Source organism: Nyctereutes procyonoides, unplaced genomic scaffold (genome assembly GCF_905146905.1).
Source record: "Nyctereutes procyonoides isolate TBG_1078 unplaced genomic scaffold, NYPRO_anot_genome, whole genome shotgun sequence".
Classification (NCBI taxonomy): Eukaryota; Metazoa; Chordata; class Mammalia; order Carnivora; family Canidae; genus Nyctereutes; species Nyctereutes procyonoides.
The window spans coordinates 27,999,951-28,021,356 of NW_026575043.1; the positions used below are offsets into that span (position 1 = coordinate 27,999,951).

Consider the following 21,406-nt stretch of genomic DNA (forward strand, 5'->3'; position numbering starts at 1 on the left):
GCTATTCTTGGTGTAACAGCCAACATATCATCAGTTTGGCCAGTGTTAACTGCTTATAGTATTTTTGTAAACAGAAAATCGCCGTTCTTAAAAATACATATTAATTTGCATGAATGTTTGAGGAAAGTTGCCCGAAAAGCAGATGTTTTCCTTTGGATCTCTACTATAAAACCATAGCTGTTCAACTGATAGAGGGAAGGTTTCTGACATGGTGGCACGCTGGACTTTCGCATGTATCATGTGCCTCGGTGACCTGGCACCGGGGGATGTATACCTGAACCTGGAATGGGAAGAATGGTACAGATAACGGGAGATGACTAGGAGGCTGTCATCATACCTGTTGATAGTGAATGAAAGAGAGAGCGTGTGTGCTCAGATGACTCCAGAATTTAACTCAAAGCATCTAGGACAATGAGATTACCTTTATGTGAGAGTCAAGAGAGATTTTCAACCTTATCATCTAGACTATGGGCCCACTGATGCCTGTTGCTAGGAAAATTTTGAGGTATTAGGCTTATCTTGTGCCTGCCTGTTTGGACCACAAGTTGGTCCTTCAGGTGGAAGAACTTTTGGAACTCTTGAGCGAGATGAACCGGTTTACCTCGCACCGTGCTCCTGGTCTCTTATGGGCACAGCTGAGATGAGGGCTGGAGCTCCTGAGTCCTGGTGCTCTGTTCTTTCCATGCTGGTTTGGAGAAAACCCCATTTTAGGAAGGGCCTTTGTTCTTACTTTAGATTTTATCTTTGGCCAGTGAGTATTTTGGAGAAATTTTGGCTTATGGAATGAATGATCGGTTCTAAAAAAAATACGGGGAAGTTAAACTCAGGAGATTTTCTCCAAAGTTAGAAGGTTTAATTTGTTACTTAAAAAAAAAAAAATTCTTCCTCTGTTAAAGCACTCTACTCTTATTAGCCATCAACTTTTTTTTTAAGATTTTTTATTTATTTATTCATGAGACACACACACACACACACACACAGAGAGTGAGAGAGAGAGAGGCAGAGGCAGAGGCAGAGGCAGAGGCAGAGGCAGAGGCAGAGGGAGAAGCAGGCTCCATGCAGGGAGCCCGACATGGGACTCGATCCCGGGACTCCAGGATCATGTCCTGGGCTGAAGGTGGTGCTAAACTGCTGAGCCTCCAAGGCTGCCCTGCCCCATCAATTCGTTTCTTAACTGGTCCATAGGACACAGTAGTTCTGGAGTCTTCTGTGATTTGCCAATTCCCAGTTACCTAAAACTCCCTTAAATATTTTTTCTACAATAAAAATATTTATTCTATCATATAAAGTTTCCCAGCTCCCTAGCCCTGCGCTCTCTGCTCCGGGCTCCGCGCTCCTGCACCCGCTCATATAGTTTCCTTTACATACTACAATTTAAATAGTTTTTATTCTATAGTAACCCAGATAGAGTGATTTGCAGAATCTTACTTTTTTAAAAGTTGGTTTAGGGATGCCAGGGTGGCTCAGTGGTTGAGCATCTGCCTTTGGCTCAGGTCGTGATCTGGAGGTCCTAGAATCAAGTCCTGTATCAGGGAGCGTAGTTTCCCTCTGCCTGTGTCTCTGCCTTTCTCTCATGAATAAATAAATAAAAATCTTTTTAAAAATTAAAAAATAATAGTTGGTTTACTGTGGCATAAATGAAATTGCTTCAATTTTAAACCTTTTTTTTTCATAGTAAAGTTCCTGTTGTATAATAACATTAAATCCAAGAATCCTAAACCAAAAGTTCCTTTAACCACTTAAAGTCTACAGGACACTAAAGTACTATTTCAGCTGTAAAATTATTTGCATATTTTAACATTGAAAATAATTCTTAAAAAGTGATAGCTGGTTTGTCCATAGTTTTGGAGATGGGTTCAGAACTTACAGGGGCCAAACCCAGCATGGTGTGAGCGCCCCACTGAATGTCAGGCACTGTGCCAAATGCCTTGCGTGTCTTACTCGGTAGAAGCTGTTCCACGAAGTGCAAGTGTCAGGTGGGCGTTTCATCGGACGCCCTCGCTGCGGAGTTGCCTTGCCGGGTGTCGGCCGCGGTGTCGGAGCTCTGACCCGCGTGTGTGGCGGTGCCAGGCCCGCGCTCTTGCACCCAGAATCGCAGCCTCGCTCACGGACTTTCTTACAGCAGTAGCACTCACCTGCACCCGCGGTCAAGCATGTCCTGACCACTGACTCTGGCTTTGAAAGAGTTTTTAAAGAGCCTCTGCTGCGTTCTTGGAAGTTGTTAAAGGCTGAAGTTCGGGGGGGAAAAAAAAACTCTTTTAAAGGCTGTACCGGGCTCCTAAGCCTGACATAAATCAAGACAGGCAAGTTCCGCCTTAGCCGACAGTGAACACGCTTATTGGTTAGGATCGCACGGGCTGACTCATTTCTTTTTTGCTGTGTTAGAGGGCCACACCCTGCATTCCAAAAACCTCGGCTGCCCGGCCACACCCGCGGCCGCCGGCCGGAGCCTCCGGGTACGAGCCGGCGCGCCTGCCGCCCGCGGCCCCGAGCGCGGGAGCGGGTGCGGGAGCGCGGAGCCCGGAGCCCGGAGCGGAGAGCGCGGGGCCGGAGCCGGAGCGCGGGGCCGGGAGCGGGAGCGGGTGTCCCCGCCGCCCGCCGCCCTCCGCCCTCCGCCCTCCTCCTCCCCGCCCGCCCGAGCCGCGCCGACCTGCCCGCGGGGAGCGGAGACGTAAGTGTGCGCGCTGCGCGCTCGGGGCCGGGGGTGCGCCCGCCGCTCGGGGCCCTCCTGGGACGGCGGGCCGTGTCGGGGCGGGGGCCGCGCCCGCACAGGCTCTCCACGCGGAGGGCGCCCGAGACCCAGGGAGGGAGGGAGGGAGGGAAGGGTGGCATCGCACGTACCGCGGGGTGTCCAGCCGGGGGCGGCGCCCGCTCCCCGCAGGCCTGTCCAGCCGGAGGGGGGCCCCCCCCCCCGCAGGCCGGCTCCCCGCAGGGCGCCCTCCGCCGGGAGCTGCCGCCGGGAGCCGGTGCTGGGCCACAAGGGCGCACGTGCTCCGCGTGCTCGCTCCACGGCCCTGCCTCCTGCGTGTGCCGGCCTCTGACGGCTCTCGTGGGCTTCGTGGAAGTGACCGCCCGACGGGAATGCGCGGGCTCGGAAGTTACACCGGAGGGAGCGGAGTAAGAATCCGGGACACCTGAGCCCCAGGTGCGTCCATTCTTACCACCGTAACCTTTCCTTTCCTTTCCTTTCCTTTTTTTTTTTTTTAAGTAGATCAGGTATGAGTCTTTTTTAAAAAATAATAAATTTATTTTTTAATGGTGTTCAATTTGCCGACATACAGAATTACACCCAGTGCTCATCCCGTCAAGTGTCCCCCTCAGTGCCCGCCACCCAGTCACCCCCACCCCCCGCCCACCTCCCCTTCCACCACCCCTAGTTCGTTTCCCAGAGTTAGAGGAGTCTTCCATGTTCCTACCCATTTCCGTAGATGTGAAGTCGTGCCTCTTCCTCGAGAACCTTTCCATGTAGGAAACTAGTCTGCAGAGGCATAGAGATTTGTATGGTGGGGTCTGTTTTGGAGGGTTCTGCAGGAGGGGGGAGATGTAGGGCCAGGAGAAGCGGAATCTTGGGATTGTTCTGTTTGGGTAAAAGGACCCGCACAGGGCAACCAGCGTCACCACTGCCAGCAACGCTGTGCCGCCAGCAGCATCAGGCTGGAAGAGGAATATTGCAGCTGCCTTATGGAGTCACGAAGAGAACCACGCTGTGAACGGTCTTACCCCTCCTTTACAGAGAGCCTAATGCAGTAGGCAAGACTCTAATAGAGACCGTGAACTTCTGTGCAGCTGACTTTTCAGGTCTATGAAGGAAACGTGCCTAGAAAGAAATCCCTTCTAAAGGCACTAAGTAAATAACCGGATAGAATTTTTAATGAGTTACTCTGTGAACTCCTAGGAGCGCTGTTTCCAGACTGGAAGGCTTGTTCAGCTCTGCTGCTTTGAGTTTAACTCATCAAGTGCCTCGGTGTGCATGGGAGGGACTGGGGACACCCGTTCTTTTGAGAAACAGCCTGTGGTGTTGAAATCCACTGGGGTAGTGGGAAAATCCCCCCATCGGGCTGTGAGAATGGGAAAATACTCTGTTAAATCTCTAGGATGTCTAAGATCTAAACTGATGATTAGATTTTGATTCAAGTTTTACCTAATCCTTGTGACAGAGCCGAACATTTAAGGATGCACTTTTATCAGGCAGTCAGATGCTTTGCACCCGCTACCTCATTTAATTCCTACAATAATACTGAGAGAGGGGGGTATTATTATCTTCATTTTATAGTAGAAGCAGCAGCTTTGGCAAGGTTATATAATTAAACTGGAAGACAGCGTTTGAGATTTTATTTTTCCCATGTGGCTTCAATTACTCCTAACATAGCATTAATTTTTCTGCATGAAGTGATCCAGAGAAGTTTCTTCATTTAAAGCAGATTCTTTATTATTATTATTATTATTATTATTATTATTATTATTATTTTGGTAATTTTAAAAGCTCCTTGTTGCCCTCATGCCAGGATATCAAAGTTCAAGGAATAGTGCATTTACTCTGGGAGCCTGTGGTTTTCAAATATTACCTAAGCGAGCCCTGTTCTTGATGAGCCTATTAACACAAATGGCGGCCTAACGGTTGTCGACTTGGGGGTGACCTCCTTCTTTTTTTTCCCCTGAAGCCCTTTTAGTTCTAGACTTGCATCTCATTCCTGCTCCTCACTCACAAAGTACAACCCAGGCATTCCCTGATCATTGAACCAAGCAGCTGGGGCCGCGGATGTTCAGCGTTGCACTGTGAGTGCATACCGGCGGGATCTTCTGTGCTACGTATATCGAAATGCTTTTAAATTGTTTATTGGCACTTAAGTTAGTGTTGAACCTCTTTGTTAAGAACTGTGAGGTTATAGACGGCACACTCTGTGAGTGCTGGAACTTTTCTTGCTGGATGGAGGTGAGAAAGTCTCCGTGTGTCTCGCCAGGGGCAGCCGATACCACGAGGGTCCATCTGCTGGGCCAGCTTTTGGGAGGTCATAATGAAAGAGAACAGTGTCATCGTCGTAGAGACTGCCATGAGCTCCAACATCTCTGCCAAAAACTAGGTGTTGCCCACACCCCACCTCATGACTGGCACCATCTATTTGACACAGAACACCCACCTACTTCCTAAAGCAAAATAAGAATGCTGAGGCCTCCTCCCTAAACCTCTCTACATCCTAGCTGCGTTACGTGACTTGAGTTCTTGAGGATGTTGAAAGCACATGCCGGTGTGATGATCAAACCACTTGGGGGTAATCTTATGAAAACCATGGAGAGGAGGAAGTGTGCCAGGCAGCTTGATTTTCAAAACTGGGGACATGGTAAATCCTGGAAATTCGATATTCAGGACTTATGTTAGTATCTAGCAGAATTGTAAATGACATTTTTGGAAAGGTGGTTGGGGATCGATTTAGAAAGAGGGGTGATGACCGGTGTGCAGCATCACTCGTCTCCATCTGACCTTATTTCTTTTTTGGTAGTTACTGGACAGGTACATCAGCATTGCCACACGTGATGACAGGTCTGCTTCAGCCAGACGTTTAACAGAGTGCTGCAGGTTCTTTACTCAAGGTGGACGAGTGTAGGTTGGACAGCAGTATAGATTAGTGGGTTTGTGTTTGCCGTTCCACAGAGGGATGGTCAGGCTTGCTAGGTACCAGCACCGTGGGGCAGTTGACGTGGCTGGAGGTGAAAACTCCTCCAGGAGTAGACATAGAGAATTTAGAACCAGGCGGGGGACAGCCCAGGGTTCTCTGAGGCACTGTAGGCAGTGGTTAAGAACAGGGACTGGGGGGCTTCTGCATGGCTCAGGTCATGGTCTGGATGCTCAGCCCCCCCCCCAGTCCCTCCCTCTCCTCCTGTCCCTCTCCAATCAATAAATAAAATATTAAAAACAAAACAAAAAAAAACAAGGACTCTGGCTTGACCTCCGGTAGGTTATTTGAGTGCTCCCTTCCGCAGCCCGTTCATAAAGTGGCAGATAACACTGCCTCCTTATGGTCCTCAGAGATGTTGAAGGATGACATAGGTAATCCAGGTCAAGGGCTTTACAAACCTGAAGTGTTGGTGCTAGTCTTCTGTGGTGGTTCCTCCTTTTACTGCTTTGGGCAGCGTCGTGTCCGTTTCTTGGTCTGCGTGCAAATGTGGGCCCAGAACGGGGCAATCACGTTTGGGCGAGGGTCTAGGAAGCTTGAACAGAGGTTGAAGACACGGGGGCTGCGCATACCCCCGTGTAGAAGCTGAGGGATGGCGCTTGCATCCTGCCAGTGAGGCACAGCTGGTCCTGTTCTCAGCCCTGCACCTTGCAGCCCGTCTCAGAGGTGCTTTCTCTTAAGGAGCCGTAGCTTGGTACCCTTCAGTCTCCATCGAGCTAGGCTCTGGAAGAGCTCTTTCTTGGTACCAGTATGATGGCGACCCCGTGGTGTGGGCTCAGGCACTCAGCTAAGCTCTCCGCGGTGCTCTGGGGTGACGGGAAGGTGTGCTGCCGGCTTCGGCATCGGGTGGGCGGAGGCCAGTATGTTCCGGCAGGCCAGCAGGCCACAGTGCACAGGACAGTCTCCCCAGCGAGGAACTGTCCCGTCCCAACTCAGTAGTGCCAATGGGGAGAAACCTCCACTTCACTCCAGTGTATGTGTCTCTGTGAACTTTGCGAGTCTTTGCTTTAGCAGCATCACAGAGTAGCTTTAAGGGGATGTTTATGAAGGGACTTTGTGAGCTAATGCGTGCTGGAATCTGCAGATGCGGGCAGCATATATCTTTATCAGCAGCAGCGTTTGCTCTGTTCTCTAGAGGAAGACATTACCGTGCTGGGAGAGTCAGATAAGCCCGTGCTTGCATCCCAGCTGTACTGATTTAACCTGCTCTGTGATCGAGACAGGTTTCTTCATCTGTGAAAAGCCAGTCTCTGTTTCATAAGAGTGACGGGACTCCTGTGTAAATCTTGCAGTGCCACTCAGGCACCATCGTTAGCCATTGTTTTTCAAATTAACTTTTCCTTTTTTGGTCATGGGATTAACTGATGGTTGTGAAAATGTAAGCCTTGGAGAGCGGATGCATAAAGAAAGTGCACTTGTGATAGTTGCAAGATAAAGCTGAAAAGGAGGGATGCCTGGGGGGCTCAGCGGTTGAGTGTCTGCCTTCAGCCCAGGGCATGATCCTGAAGACCCAGGCTTGAGTCCCACGTCGGGCTCCCTGTATGGAGCCTGCTTCTCCCTCTGCCTGTGTCTCTGCGCGCATCTCTCTCTCTCTCTCTCTCTCTTTCTCTCTCTCTCTCTCTCTCATAACTAAAATCTTTAAAAAAAACCTGAAAAGGGTCTGGTTGTCAGAACTCAGGAAAGGTTCTGTCTTTGGACATGTTAAACAGTGGCCCTGCAGGGAAGGATGGGACATGCCCTGAGGGCAGAAGCACAACACAGTCCTGCTCCTCATGGGGCTGGAAGCAGCCAAGAGTAGCATCTTTGTGTTTGTGCATTGCTTCACTGGAAAAACTTGCCACCTTTGTTGTTCTTAAGCAGGGTGATTAACTCTGTTTCTTCATCCTCCTCCTCAATGTTAGGGTTTCTTCATGTATTTTCTAGTGCCTTGAGACATAAGCCACACACCCAGCCGTCTGTTCACAAGTGTCAACTTTGCAGGCTTAGCGGCTTCCTGGACCCACTCAGCCTCCCCACAAAAGACAGCAAAGCTTTCCTGCGATGACTCTTCACTGGTGCCCCAGCCAGGGAGGTAGAGTCTGGAGCCATCCACGAGCCCCTCTGCTCTCCAGCCGTCCTGGCTGCCTGTGGCATCCCTGAGGTCAGCTGAAAGTTGACGCATTTGACTTCAGGGTAATTTTGTTTTGTTTTGTTTTTTTCTTTGAGATGAGCCCGGGGTGGAAAGCTGGCCACGCCGTCCACTGGTCCACTGTGTGTACGCCCACCTGCTGTCTCCTCTGTAGAGGGAGGAAATGTTGCAGCTCTGTTGGTGTCCAGGAGGCGACAGTGAGACCCGCAGCAGTGAAAAAAAAAGTTCCCTGGCTTAGAGAGAGAGGCTCTTATGCAGGTCGGAGGAATGAAGTTTGTGAAGTTTTGAAGAAATGTTATTTTCTTACTCAGAGTCCCTGCTGCAGTGGATGGAGTCGTTGCCATCTTACGAACGCAGGAGGTGAGCCTCACATGGGGCACGTGTCTGCGTGCCTCCACCAGCAGCCCGCCTCTGGCTGGGTGTCCGGAAGGCTTTGCCCTTGGAGCCAAGGACCGACGACACACCACTCCAGCAGTGGCAGCCCCAGGGGGCAGTGCGACGGCCATAGCCTGAGTGGCTCGTGGAATAGGAATGGGGGGATCAGAAGCCACTTCTGAGAAATGTGTAACCCAGACTAAGCCCGCAGCCCTTGGAGGCCTTTGCTGAGCTAAGCTCCAGGCCGCACAGACGCAAGGCGAGGCTCTAGACTCATGGTCTCCGGCTGTCCCAGTGCCACTGGGTTTAAAGCAAGTTGACGAAATACCTCAGTGGTTCTGCCGGAGTCCTGAACCAGGGACACGGTTGTATGCCTCAGTGGGGTCAGAAGGCAAGAGTTTGACCGTCGAGCCAGGCCAAACGTCCGGTTACTAGTAGACAAAGAGAGGACAGACCAATGACAATTTTAGGTGGTCCCAGTGAGCATGGTTCTTGAAAGCAGATGAGATGATTTCTCTGCTGCGGGTTCATCCTGTGGCTTTGCCTTCGCGGATGTGGGTGAGACTAGCAAGTCCATGAGCTGCTGTCCGAGTGTCGAACATCCTCGAAGACGTCATCCACCCGGTGGAGCTCTGCACTGTTTGCTGCCAAGATCCCCGGTTGTAGACTGGTGCTGGGTCAGCATACGTTAAGACAGATTTCTTTGCGTTTTGAAACTAGAGTCCATCCAAAAGGCCCAGGTGCGTTTTAGACACAGAAGGAAGAGGAGATTGAAGATGTCACAGTAGAGTGTGAGGATGTTGCCCTTTACCCCTGCCTGTGCGCTTGCCTCCTCTAAACTTGGTGCTTTAGGAATTCTTTGATCTGCTAAGTCTCTTCAGTGGGTGTAGTTTGCCCTTTGAAGAGAGGTTGCTCCCCTCCCAGACAAGTGCGTGTGGAAAGCCCTCACTTCCTGGGAATTGCTGGCTTCCACTGTGAGTGTGGCTGGGCTGTGGGTACCCTACGAGAACATAGACCCCTTGCCCTTTCTGACTTGGAAAAGACGACTGGACAAGTAAAACACCTGTAGGGCCTGGAGCTCAGCGAAGGTAGAGTGAGTGCAGAGCCACTCGGCTCCTCCAGCAGAGTTAGCACTTGGTTCCAGGTGGTCTTCTGAAATGGCCTTTGGAGGGGAGTGTGTAGACATGGAGCCTGTGGCCGGGTGGGGGCGGGGGGAGCTGCCCTGTCTCTCCTGCAGCCCGAGGTCTGCGGGGGGGGGGGGGGGGGGGGGGGGGGGGCCTGGCCCTGGGCTGAGGCTGTCCGTGCACTTTTCAACTTTTCAAATCAGCATGGCAGAGCCCGCCCCGACCTTGCAGAATCACACTGTCCCCTGCCCCCTATGCGTTCCCTGATTGCTCTCTGGGCTCCGTGTGAATTGTGCTTCTTTGAACATCCCCATGAGCACATACCATCTCCTGATCACCCTGTTGATGGATCCATGGATCGCAAGGTTAAGGGGCCAGAGCGCCGGAAGCACCAGCCCGAGTGCCCTTTACTCTGATGGCTAACGCAAGAGTGATGACCGTCAGAAAGCTGGTACTTTCCTTTGCCTTCTAGACAATGTTGAGAAGAAAAATGAGTGTAACTGAGTGCTTATTCATGCTGGAAATGTGTTCTGTGTGAGTGACTCATGTGAGCATGAGTAAAGCAAACCGGAGTCCATTGTTATAGTTACAGTGTAAACTCACCAACTCCTACCCTGCTGGTTAGCATATCCTGTGATTCTCATTTAAATTGCACAGATTACCAACCCTCTGTAGAAGTCCCCAGTCAGAGCAGCTCCTGGCCAGAATTTCACTGAAGTTTTTCATGGTTTTGTGTCACTAAGATTCTTACAGATTTTAAATAGACAAAAGTAGAGTTTTAAATAAAAGAAGGCTACTTTTATTTGGCTGTTGAGATAATATGCCCCAGTCTTTTGGGCATTGGGGTTCCGGAAGCCATGGTACTTTAAAAATGTACTCACATAAGGCTGTCCTTTTAACATTCCTCTGTTCACTCTGGTGTACTGAGACTTCTGCAGTTGTGACCCTGATGTTTGTAGTGCTGAGTAGTTGCTGGAGAAATACCAGTCTAGTGGCCCGGGCGCATCCTCTTAAATCCTTAGCCTTTGCTTCCAGGAGCAGAATTCTCCAGAGAGTCAGGAGCCCGATGTCATTTACTGATCATGTCCTGGTCAAGGGTGGAGATACGGAAGTTCAAAGTGTCCAGCCCAGACAGAGGGACTGCCTCTCACAGTGTCCGCAGTGCCAGGGTGGCCAGAAGTATGTCTTAGGGAAACCAGGGAGTCCCAGGAAGACTGCAGAGAAATCCTCCCGGGAGGAGAGCAGGGGGTGGGCAGGGAACGGGTGGGCATTATGCCCACCGGGTGGAAGACTACGGAATCCTGTCCTCGAGCTCCACGCTCCACAGAGAGCTCCTCCCCTTCCCAGCCCTGGATTCCACACTCAGGCCTCTCCTCAGCTGCCACCATGCCCTCCGACTTCCTTCATCAGCCGCCACTGTGTTCCAGGGAGCTTTAGTGTCTGAAAATATGGTAGCTAAATTATCTGAACAAATTGTGTGTCTGTGGGGGTGGGGGTCGGGGGGGGTGCTGGGAGTCGCTGTATTCTTACACAGTGAATAGAGTCAGAGAGGCTGATGCTTCTACTCTGCGACTGTCTACACCTGCCCGTTGCCCACCAAGCACATAAAATGCCAGCAGCACGCCTTCCCTGCAGTGGGGATGACTGTGGGCCATGCTTTGCTGTCTAGAACCCTAAGCCACTGGCCACGTGCAGACATTTACATTAAATACATGAAAATGAAGAGTTCTGTCTCTTAGTTGTACTCACTGCATTCAGGTGTTCGGTACCCTATCCTCGTGGAGTGATGTGGCTTTCACGGGTGAGGTGAGCAGGGGCATGGAGAAAGCCCAAAACCACAGGTCCTTGTGGCCTTGGGCTGGACGAACCGACGGGGGAGCCTGTGATGGGCAGGCAGGGGATGAAGCCACAGAGGACATTCTGAGAGGTCAGCAGAGGGAGGTGAGACGTGCTTCTGGCAGCTTCTGCTTTCTTTGTAGGTCTTCCGCTGTGCCTCCCACTGGCCCTTCCCGGGGCGGGGCGGGGGGGGGGTGTAAAGCCAGCAGTCGGGGACAGGAAGGGCTGGGTCTTCGGGCCAACAGGCTCAGGACGGACACCACCTGGTCTGTGAGCTGATCTCCTCTTACGTGTAGGGTCAGCTCCTGTGCCGCCCTGCTTCGGGCATGCACAGTGAAGCACTTCTTTGTATGTCCGTGATTAAATGGCATTAACTGTTGTTTCTCCAGAGATGAACTATGAACTCCTTGGGGGCAGGGACTGTGTCGCATGCGACTTGGTATTCCAAGCCCCCAGCACATAGTGAGTGCATTTTTAGGAATCTAACAAATTGGTTGAAAACTCACTGAAGTGTGTTGTTTGGAAGGTTTCTTAACAGATATTTCTTCATTTTTTTAAGTTCCTATTTAAATTTCACTTAGTTAACATATGGTGTGATGTTAGTTTCAGGTATACAATATAGTGAGGCAGCACTTCCATACATCACCCCGTGCTCATCACAACAGGTGCCCTCCTTCCTCCCCATCACCTGTTTACACCTCTGCCCCGACCATCAGTGTGTTGTCTACAGTAAGAGTCTGTTTCCTGGTTTGCCTCTATTCTTTTTTTAACCTTTGCCCATTTATTTTGTTAAAAACCATGTATGAGTGAAATCATATGGTATTTGTCTTTCTCTGACTGATTTAGCATTATACTCTTTAGATCCATCTATGTCATTGCAAATGGCAAGGTTTCATTCTTTTTTATGGCTGAGTAATATTTCACCATGTATATACAACACATCTTCTTTATCCATTCATCAGTCTGTGGACACCAGGCTATTTTCATAATTTGGCTATTGTAGCTAGTGCTGCTGTAAACATCGGGGCACATGTATCCCTTTGAATTAGTTTTTTCTTTCTTTTCTCTTTCTTTCTTTCTTTCTTTCTTTCTTTCTTTCTTTCTCTTTCTTTCTTTCTTTCTTTCTCTTTCTTTCTTTCTTTCTTTCCTTTCTTTCTTTCTTTCTTTCTTTCTTTCTTTCTTTCTTTCTTTCTTTTCTTTTCTTTCTTTCTTTCTTTCTCTTTGGGTAGATACCTACTAGTGCAGTTGATGGATCACAGGCTAGTTCTATTTTGAACTTTTTGAGGACCCTCCATACTGTTTTCCACAGTGGTTGCACCCGTTTGCATTCCCACCAACAGTGTAAGAGGTTTCCCCTTGCGCCTCATTCTCACCACACCTGTTGTTTATTGCGTTTTTGATTTCAGCCATTCTGACAAGTGTGAGGTGATATCTCATTGTGGTTTTGATTTGTATTTCCCTGATGGTGAGTGATGTTGAGCATCTTTGCACATGTCTGTTGGCCATCTGGGTGTCATCTTTGGAGAATGTCTGTTCATGTCTTGTGCCCATTTTTAAATTGGATTATTCGTTTTTTGAGTGTGGAGTTTTATAAGTTCTATATGTATTTTGGATACTAATCCTTTATTGGATGTCATTCATAAACATCTTCTCCCACTCGGTATGTAGCCTTTTTAGTTGTATTGATTGCTTACTTCATAGTGTAGAAACTTTATTTTGATGAAGTCCCAATAGTTTATTCTTGCTTTTGTATCCCTTGCCTTAAGAGACATATTTAGAAAACAGTTGCTGTGGCCGATGTCAGAGAAATTACTGCCTGTGCTCTCTTCCAAGGACTTTTATAGTTTCCTGTCTCACATTTAGGTCTTTAATCCATTTTGAGTTTATGGTGAAACCATTTTTGTGTGTGGTGAAAGAGAAGGGTCCACTTTCATTCTTCTGCACGTGTCCGTCCAGTTTTTCCGACACCATTTGTTGCAGAGACTGTCCTTTTCCCATTGGATATTCTTTGCTGCTTTGTCAAAGATGAGTTGACCATATAACTGTGGGTTCATTTCTGGGTTTTCTGTTCTGTTCCATTCAACTATGTGTCTGTCTTTGTGCCAGTACTATACTGTTTTTGATGATGACAGCTCTGTAATAACAGCTTGAAGTCTGGAATTGTGATGTCTCCAGCTTGACTTTTTTTTTTTCCCCAAGATTGTTTTGACTACTCAGAGTTTTTTGTGGTTCCATACAGATTTTAGGATTGTTTGTTCTCGTTCTGTGAAAGGTGCAGTAGGTATTTTGATAGAGATTGCATTAAATGTGCAGATTGCTTTGGGTAGTAGAGATATTTTAACAGTGTTTTCCCAATTCATGAACATGGAATGTTTTTTCATTTTGTTGTGTCATCTTCAATTTCTTCCATCAGTGTCTTATAGTTTCAGAGTACAGGTCTTTCACCTCTTTGGTTAGGTTGATTCCTAGGTATGTTATAATTTCTGGTGTAATTGTAGATGGGGTTGTTTTCTTAATTTCTCTTTCTGCTACCTCATTATTGGTGTGTAGGAATGCAACAGATTTCTGAATGTTGATTGTGTATCCTGTGACTCAACTGAATTTGTTTTAGTGGAGTCTTTTGGGTTTTCTAAATATAGTATCATTTCCTCTGCAAGTAGTGAAAGTTATACTTTTTCTTCAATGATTTGGATGCCTTTTATCTCTTTTTGTTGCCTGCTTGCTGTGGCTAGGACTTCCAGTGCAATGTTGAATAAAAGTGGTGAGAGTGGACATGCCTGTCTTCTTGACTATAAAGGAAAAGCTTTCAGATTTTATCCCATTTCAGTTGATATTAGCTGTGGGTTTTTCATAGGTATGTTCCCTCTAAACCTACTTTGTTGAGAGTTTTTATCATGAATGGATGTTGTACTTCATCAGATGCTTTTTCTGTGTCTATTGAAAAGATCATAGTGATTCTTACCCTTTCTCTTTGTAATATGGTACATTAATTACATTGATTTGTGAATATTGAACCACCCTTGCGTCCCAGGAATAAATCCCATGTGATTGTGGTAAATGATTTTTTAATGCATTGTTGGCTTTTGTTTGCTAGTATTTTGAGGATTTTTGCATCTGTGTTCAGCAGGGATGTTGGCCTGTAGTTCTGGTTTTTGGTGATGTCTTTATCTGGTTTCAAAATCAGGGTAATGCTGGCCTTGTAGAATGAATTTGGAAGTTTTCCTTCTTTTCTATTTTTGGAGTAGTTTGAGAAGAATAAATATTAACTCTTTAAATTTGCATGTGAAGCCACCTGGGCCTGGACTTTCATTGTTGGGAGTCTTTTGGTTAGTGATTGAATTTCATTGCTGGTAATCAGTCTTTTGAAACTTTCTATTTTCTCCTTTTTCTAGTTTTGGGGATTTATATGTTTCCAGGAATTTATCTATGTCTTCCAGGTTGTTCAATTTGCTGGCATATAGTGTTTCATAATAATCTCTTATAAATGTTTGATTTCTGTGATGTTGGTCTTTCTCCTTTCTCATTTGTGATTTCATTTATCTGGGTCTTTTTCTTTTTGATAAGTCTTGCTGGAGGCTTATCTGCTATATTAATTTTTTCAAAGAACTAGTTTTGGTTTCATCTGTTCTCTTTTTTAGTTTTTATATCATTTATTTATGCTCTAATCATTATTATTTCCTTCTGCTAGCTTTAGACTTTGTTATTTTTCTAGCTCTTTTCATTATAAGGTCAGCTTGTTTATTTGAGATTTTTCTTTCTTCTTGGGATGGGCCTATGTTGCTGTATACTTCTCTCTTAGGACCGCTTTTGCTACATCCCAAAGGTTTTGGACCATGTATTTTAATTTGTTTCCATGTATTTTTTAAAATTTCTTCTTTAATTTTCTGCTTGACTCATTCATTGTTTAGTAGCATGATATTCATCCTCCATGTATTTGTGGTGCTTCCAAATTTTTTCTTATGGTTGACTTTAAGTTTCATAACACTGTGGTCAGAAAAGATACAGGATATGACTTTGATAGTCTTGAATTTGTTGAGACCTGTCTTGTGGCCTAATATGTGATCTGTTCTGGAGAACGTTCCATGTACACTTAGAAAGAATGTGCATTGTGGTGTTTTAGGATGGAATGTTCTGAATATATCTGTGAAGTCCATCTGGTCCAGTGTCATTCAAAGCCATTGTTTCTGTATTGATTTTCTGTTTAGATGATCTTTCCTTGCTGTAAGTAGGGGGTTAAGTTCCCCTACTATTATACTATTGATTATTCCCTTTATGTTTGTCATTAATTGTTTTATATATTTGGGTGCTCCCAAGTTTAGTGCATAAATATTTACAACTATTAGATCTTCTTGTTGGATTGTCCCCTTTATTATTATATAATGCCCTTCTTTGTTTTCTGTTACATTCTTTGCATTAAAGTTTAGTCTGCTCGGTATAAGTGTTATTATTCTGGCTTTGTTACAACATTGATTTTTATGATAAATGTTTCTCCTTCCCCTCACTTTTGATCTGCAGGTGTCTTTAGGTAAAAGTCTCTTGCCAATAGTATATAGATGAATCTTGGGTTTCTTATCTATTCTGACAACCCTATATCATTTGATTAGAGTGTTTAGTCCATTCAGAGTGATTATTGAGCGCTATGTATTTATTGCCATTTTATTACTTGTTTTGTGAGTGTTTCTGGAGATTTCCTCTGATTCTTTCTTATTTTTTTCTGTCTCATAGTTTACTGGTTTTGTTTAGTGATATATTTTTACTTCCTTCTCTTTATTCTTTCCATATTTATTAGTTTTTGATTTGTGGTTATCATTAACTTTGTATATGATAGCTTCTGCATGGACCAGTCTATGTAAAATTGTTGGTCATTTACTTTTGAACCCATTCTTTACTCCTCTCCTCCCCCACGTTTTAGGTATTCTCATATTTTACATCCTCTTTTATTTTGTGAGTTCCTTGGCTGATTTCTTAATAGAAATATTAATTTTTACTGCTTTTCTGTTTCCTACCTTCATAATCTAACTTATGTTCTTTCCTTTCCACCCAGAGACTCCTGTAGTATTTCTTGAAGGGCTGGTTTGTGCTCATGAACTCCTTTAATTTTTGTGTGTTTGGGAAACTCCATCTCCATCTCCATCTCTCTCTCTCTCTCTCTCTCTCTCTCTCTCTCTCTCTCTCTCTCTCTCTCTCTCCTGAACAATAGCCTTGCTGGATATTGTATTTTTGGCTGCAGACTTTTCCCATTCAGCACTTTGAATATATCCTGCCATTCTCTCCTGGCCTGCCAAGTATCTGTAGAGAGATCTCCTGCTAACCTTATGTGTGTTCTCTTGTCAGTTAAGGAGGTTTGTCTTGATGCTTTTACGATTTTTTTATCACTCTGTTTTGCAAATGTAATTACAGTATGTCTTGGTGTTGGCTTGCTATTGTTGAATTTGATGAGCGTTTCTGTTCCTCCTGGATCTGGATGTCTGTTTCCTTCTCCAGATTAGAGAGGTTTTCAGTTATGATTTTCTCAAATAAATTTTCAGCCCCCTTTCTCGCTCTTCTTCCAGGACTCCTATAATACAAATGTTAGTATGTTTGATGGAGTCACTGAGTTCCTCAAGTCTATTCTCATTGTCCTATAATTCTCTCTTTTATTCAGTTTTGGTTTTTTCCATTATTTTGTTTTCTATGTCATTAATTTGTTCCTTTCCTTTTTTCAGCCTGCTGTTCATTCCATCAAGCCTATTTCCCATCTCGTTATGGTATTTATCCTTCATCTCTAATTGATTCTTTTTCAACTCTTTTTATCTCTGTGGTAGTAGTCTCAGTGATGCCTTCTTTTCTCAAGCCCAGTGAGTATGCTTATGATCATTGCTTTAAATTCTCCATCAGGCATATTACTACATCTGTTTCACTTAGATATCTGGCTATGGTCTCATGTCCTTTCATTTGGGATAAATTCCTCTGTCATGGTTGTCTAAGTCCCTGCCTTCTGTATGTTAGAAAAGCCTGTTGTATCTCCTGTTCCTCAAAGTAATGGTCTTAAAAAGAAGCGGTCATGTAGTGCCCAGAGCCTGGTGCTTCAGGGAGTGTCCCAGGTGTGTACTGCATGAGCTCTGGTGTTGTGTTGTGGCTGCTCTATCCTTCAGGCCAGTCATCTGCAGAGGCTCTCCTTGCGTTTGTGAGCAGTGTTTGGTCCCTGGCCTGTATGTGGCGAGCTTTAACTAGATGTGCTGTAGTTGCTTGTGAAATGAGCCCTGACACCACCTCCAGCAGATCTGAGGCCCTGCAGAACTCTCTGGTGGGGCGGCTTGGTGTGGGCAGCAGTTTGTGCTGGTCTTCTTGGGGGACGGGCCCACTGCGCTGGGAGTGAGGCAGGCTTGACTGAGAAGTACAGTCCCACAAAGGCAGGGGGACTCGGTGTAAGCAGGTGAGGCAGCCAGTGTAGGTGCTGTACTGCTTCCTGCAGGTTCTCTGTGTTTATGCTGTGGGATGGGGAGGACATGGCACAAGTGAACTGCCATGTTCCCAGAGAAGCGTCTCCCTGAAGGCTGCCTCTGGGGCAGATGCTCTGGGCAGATGCTCTGAGAAGATCGAAGCATCTGCCCCTGTCTGCCCCAGGCGTTTCCATGTCATCTGCCCCCAGGTTGTTTGGCTGCTTTGTCTCGAAGAGCAGTGCAGTGCCCTCCAGGTTCTATCCCAGCCAAGCCTGCTGACCTTTACAACACCAGGTTTTAAGCCCTGCTTGTTGCTAAAAATCATGAAATACAGGCCGTCTCACTTTCCAAGCCAGTGGCTATGAGGAAACATTCCCCTGTGTGCTGTCTCACTGTCCTCCCCAACCATGGCTCCCTCCCCTCCACAGCACCTGGAATCCGTGTCTCTCTTAAACCTTCTTTGATATGGTCTCTTCTCCAGGTTTAGTCATGGAGTTTTCTTCTGCCCATCTTCAGGTCAATTTCTGGGGTTTGTAGGAGATTTGATAGTTAACCTAGTTGTGTTCATAGGACAAGTGGAGCCTAGGGACCTCCCACTCTGCCACCATCTTCCCGGACCTCAATGTCAGACTTTTGGTGTTTTTTAAAAGAATGTTTGTGGCCACCAAATTACAAAGATAGAAGCCAGTCCTCTCCAAGTGGGCAGGGAGGGTGAAGAATCTTGGAAGTCCCTGTACCAGAGCAAGAAGGATGGATGAGTGGGAGGTAGCTGGCAGCTGGGGGATCAGCGAAGGGATCTTCTGGGGGAGTTTGCTAGGATTCAACACATAACTGTCTGCACTAGTCCAGTTCTCATGAGCTCTGTCTTCTCGGGATCCCTGCAGTTTGTCATTTGGCCAAAATGAGGGAGGAGAAGGCTCTGAAAAGAACATCCAACTGAAAATACTGTCTTGACTGTACAGAAATTGAAAATAAATCGAGTTCTGGTATGCCATCAGCTTTGGATCATGGACGTTTTGCTCCTAGTATTTAAGTTTACTGAAATCTCCTAGAGATTTTAAAGTTCAGTTTCATTTTTATGTTTTCTACCCTAAGCCCACCACTGTCCTGACTCATATGATGGCTATGGTAATAGTAAACTTGTACCTAGCAGGGAGTAGGCATTCAGTACAAACATGTTCACCAAGTAAATGAGCAAACGGTGAGCAGTCACACTTTAAGGCATTTAGCTGTTTTTCATAGCATGAAATCCTTGCAGAGATCTCTAATTTAAACGTGTGTGTTTTGTTCTCTCTCTCTCCTGTCCTGTAATCCATTTGAGAGCTGTGTTCAGTGTGGGCAGACCTCATCTCTGCTCTTTGGAGGGAGGTTACTATTCTCAGTCATGAATAAATTTGCTGTTGATTCCATTTAGTGGCTAGACAGCTGACATTCTGGGTTCCCCAGAATGCCGACATGACTTTAGTATGAGAACAATTTGACTACAGCTGAAAAATCATGGCCCTTCTTACTTTTTTTTGGATAGGACTGTTCTTTAGAATTTTATTGTGAAAATTACTTTTCATGAAAAGTAAGGGAGAGGTTCATGGGGTTTTGTTTCTTTCTTTTTTGCTGTGTTTGTTTTCTGATCTCTTAATCTTTCTTGATCCCTGGAGCATGGAGGAGTCAGCAGGTCTGGGCGCTGGCGCTCCATGCATCAGGGTGCTAGGTAGGGGAAGCCGCGGCATGTTTAAAGTCAGATAAGATGTGCTGGGTACTGGGTTCATGCCGTGTCTGTGCTAGCCTCACTAAATCCTCACAACTTTACACTGTCGGTAGCACTGAGACCCATCATCATCATCATTTCTGAGATGTGAGCGGACTCAGGGTAAGAGAGGTGAGGTGATACAAGGCCATGGAGGTAGGCAGAGAACGGGAACAATTCTTGCTCTTTCTTTCACGTGTGTAGTTTGCCACAGAACCTCCAGCAGGAGTGCTGGTAGGTTGAGGGGGTGGGTCAGTGCCCCCAAAGTCAGGGCCATCTGGGAGCAAAAGCCAGATAGTCATTCGAACAGGAACGAGGTTTGAGCAGGGAATGCTTTAAGAATTAATAGCTATAATAATAAAATAGATGGATTAGATGAAGGGGATTAAGAGTACACTTACTGTGATGAGCACTGAGTAATGTATAGAATCATTGATTCACTGTATTATACACCTACAACTAATAAAACATCGTAGGTTAATTATACTTCAGTAAAAAAGTAAAATTGAGAAAAGGAAACATAGGAGAAAATAAAAATATTGACACAATAAGAACTATGGGAGGTTAACCATAATAATTGCCATAGCAATTAAACCGAAAAATTAAAAACCTCGAAGTAACCACCAAATGGAAAAGGGCCAATGACATAAACACACACACACATTATTTTAAAAAAATAAAGAATATTTAGTTATGGCAAGGGGTTGGAATGATAATGGATTAGCTAATAGAAAGTAAATTGAACTTTAAATAGGGTATAGGAATAATGGACCCTAGGGAGCAAGGAAGAGGCCACACCTCACGCACCTCCGAGAGCTGGACCAGACCCAGACCCAGACCGTGTGGAAGGGGACGGCCTGTGACTGGCCATCTGGCACAGAAGTTGCTGGGTGCCTGGGAGAGCTGTCCTCGGAGCAACGTCCAACTGGAGACAGCCCACTGACCACAAAGCTATCAGAGGCAGGCGCTGCAGGAGGAGGCTGCTGAGGGGGCACCCCAGACCCAGGAAGTTCTGCTCCTTCCTTCTGCATGGCAGTCTTTCCAGAAACTTCCTTCTACTGGCAAAACTAGCCAGCAGATAGAACACGTGTTTGAGAGACCCAGATCCAGTTTTTGCCTATCAGGCTATAAAGTGTGAGTTTGTGGCTGAGAAGGGCACAGGGTGGGGGGAGCCCACCTTTTTTCTCAGAGTCTTTATGTTTCTTTCATTCAGCCAGGCAGCGGGACACATGTACACACGTGTGGGTGGTTTCCTGTCTTCTCCTGCACCATGTGTGGTTTCATTACCTTGTTATCTCCGTGACTTCCCACAAGGGGCCTATTGAGGATTAAGCTGCTTTAATTTTCTTTTCTATTGTTTGCCTCTTAAACCTTGGGTAAGTACATGGGTAATCGGGAATCAGTGCCACATGTGTGAAGTGCCATCCAGCAGATGATATCCCGGGCTTGTCGAGGGAGCCCATGAAGGTGTTTGATACAACCCAGGATGGTAATGGCATGTGAAGTAATGCAATTTGAGATTTTTATCTCTTAGGCTTTATAAATATTTGCTGGAGGTTTTTCTGATACACCGTAGGGCTAGAGCTTTATTTGTCCATGATGGGTTTTTATTTAGTTGCTACTGCATTTCATTCCTGCCTCCTTGTGAATCTAGAAGAATCATTCTTCCAGAAGAGCTCTTTAAACCTTTCCCATCACGACTGTTTCCTTCGTAATGGCTTTGAACTGCTGGATTGGTTTGTGACTCCTTGCCCCCTAACTCCATGCAATGCGTAATTTCTCATTTTGTTGAAAACATTAGAAAGGGAGAAATACTCAGCCTTGTCCTTGTTGCTGTTGAGCTGTGATGCCTTGTCCGTTTTGTTTTGTATTTTGTTCTATTTTTCTCCCTCAGAACTCTCCTAAAAAGGCTTTCACTCCCTAAATACTTTTTGGGAGGTTCAGGTGTTAAGGCCTATAAACTTAAATTTTCTGTTTTTTTGTTTTTTTTTTTTTCAGTTAGATTTTGTTGAAAAATAGTACTGAGAGGATAACTGCCCATGCTCTTACATTTAGGTGACACCTGATAATGTTGAAAATAAATAAAAGTAGTGCATGTATGTGGT

General features: G+C 46.1%; 1 protein-coding gene across 14 annotated transcripts in view; it reads left to right on the plus strand.

Moving 5' to 3' along the window:
* Positions 1–21,406, plus strand: part of SGMS1 (sphingomyelin synthase 1) — a 249,541-nt gene that overhangs the window by 154,708 nt on the left and 73,427 nt on the right. The window contains exon 1 of one of the 14 annotated variants that reach the window (XM_055322708.1): positions 2,585–2,671. The exons of 12 other annotated variants lie outside the window; for them this stretch is intronic. The gene's annotated coding sequence lies outside the window, so the exon portion shown is untranslated. Of the gene's footprint in view, positions 1–2,584; positions 2,672–2,944; positions 3,146–21,406 lie in introns of those variants that run through there. One more of the 14 variants, XM_055322710.1, reaches the window with a different exon arrangement.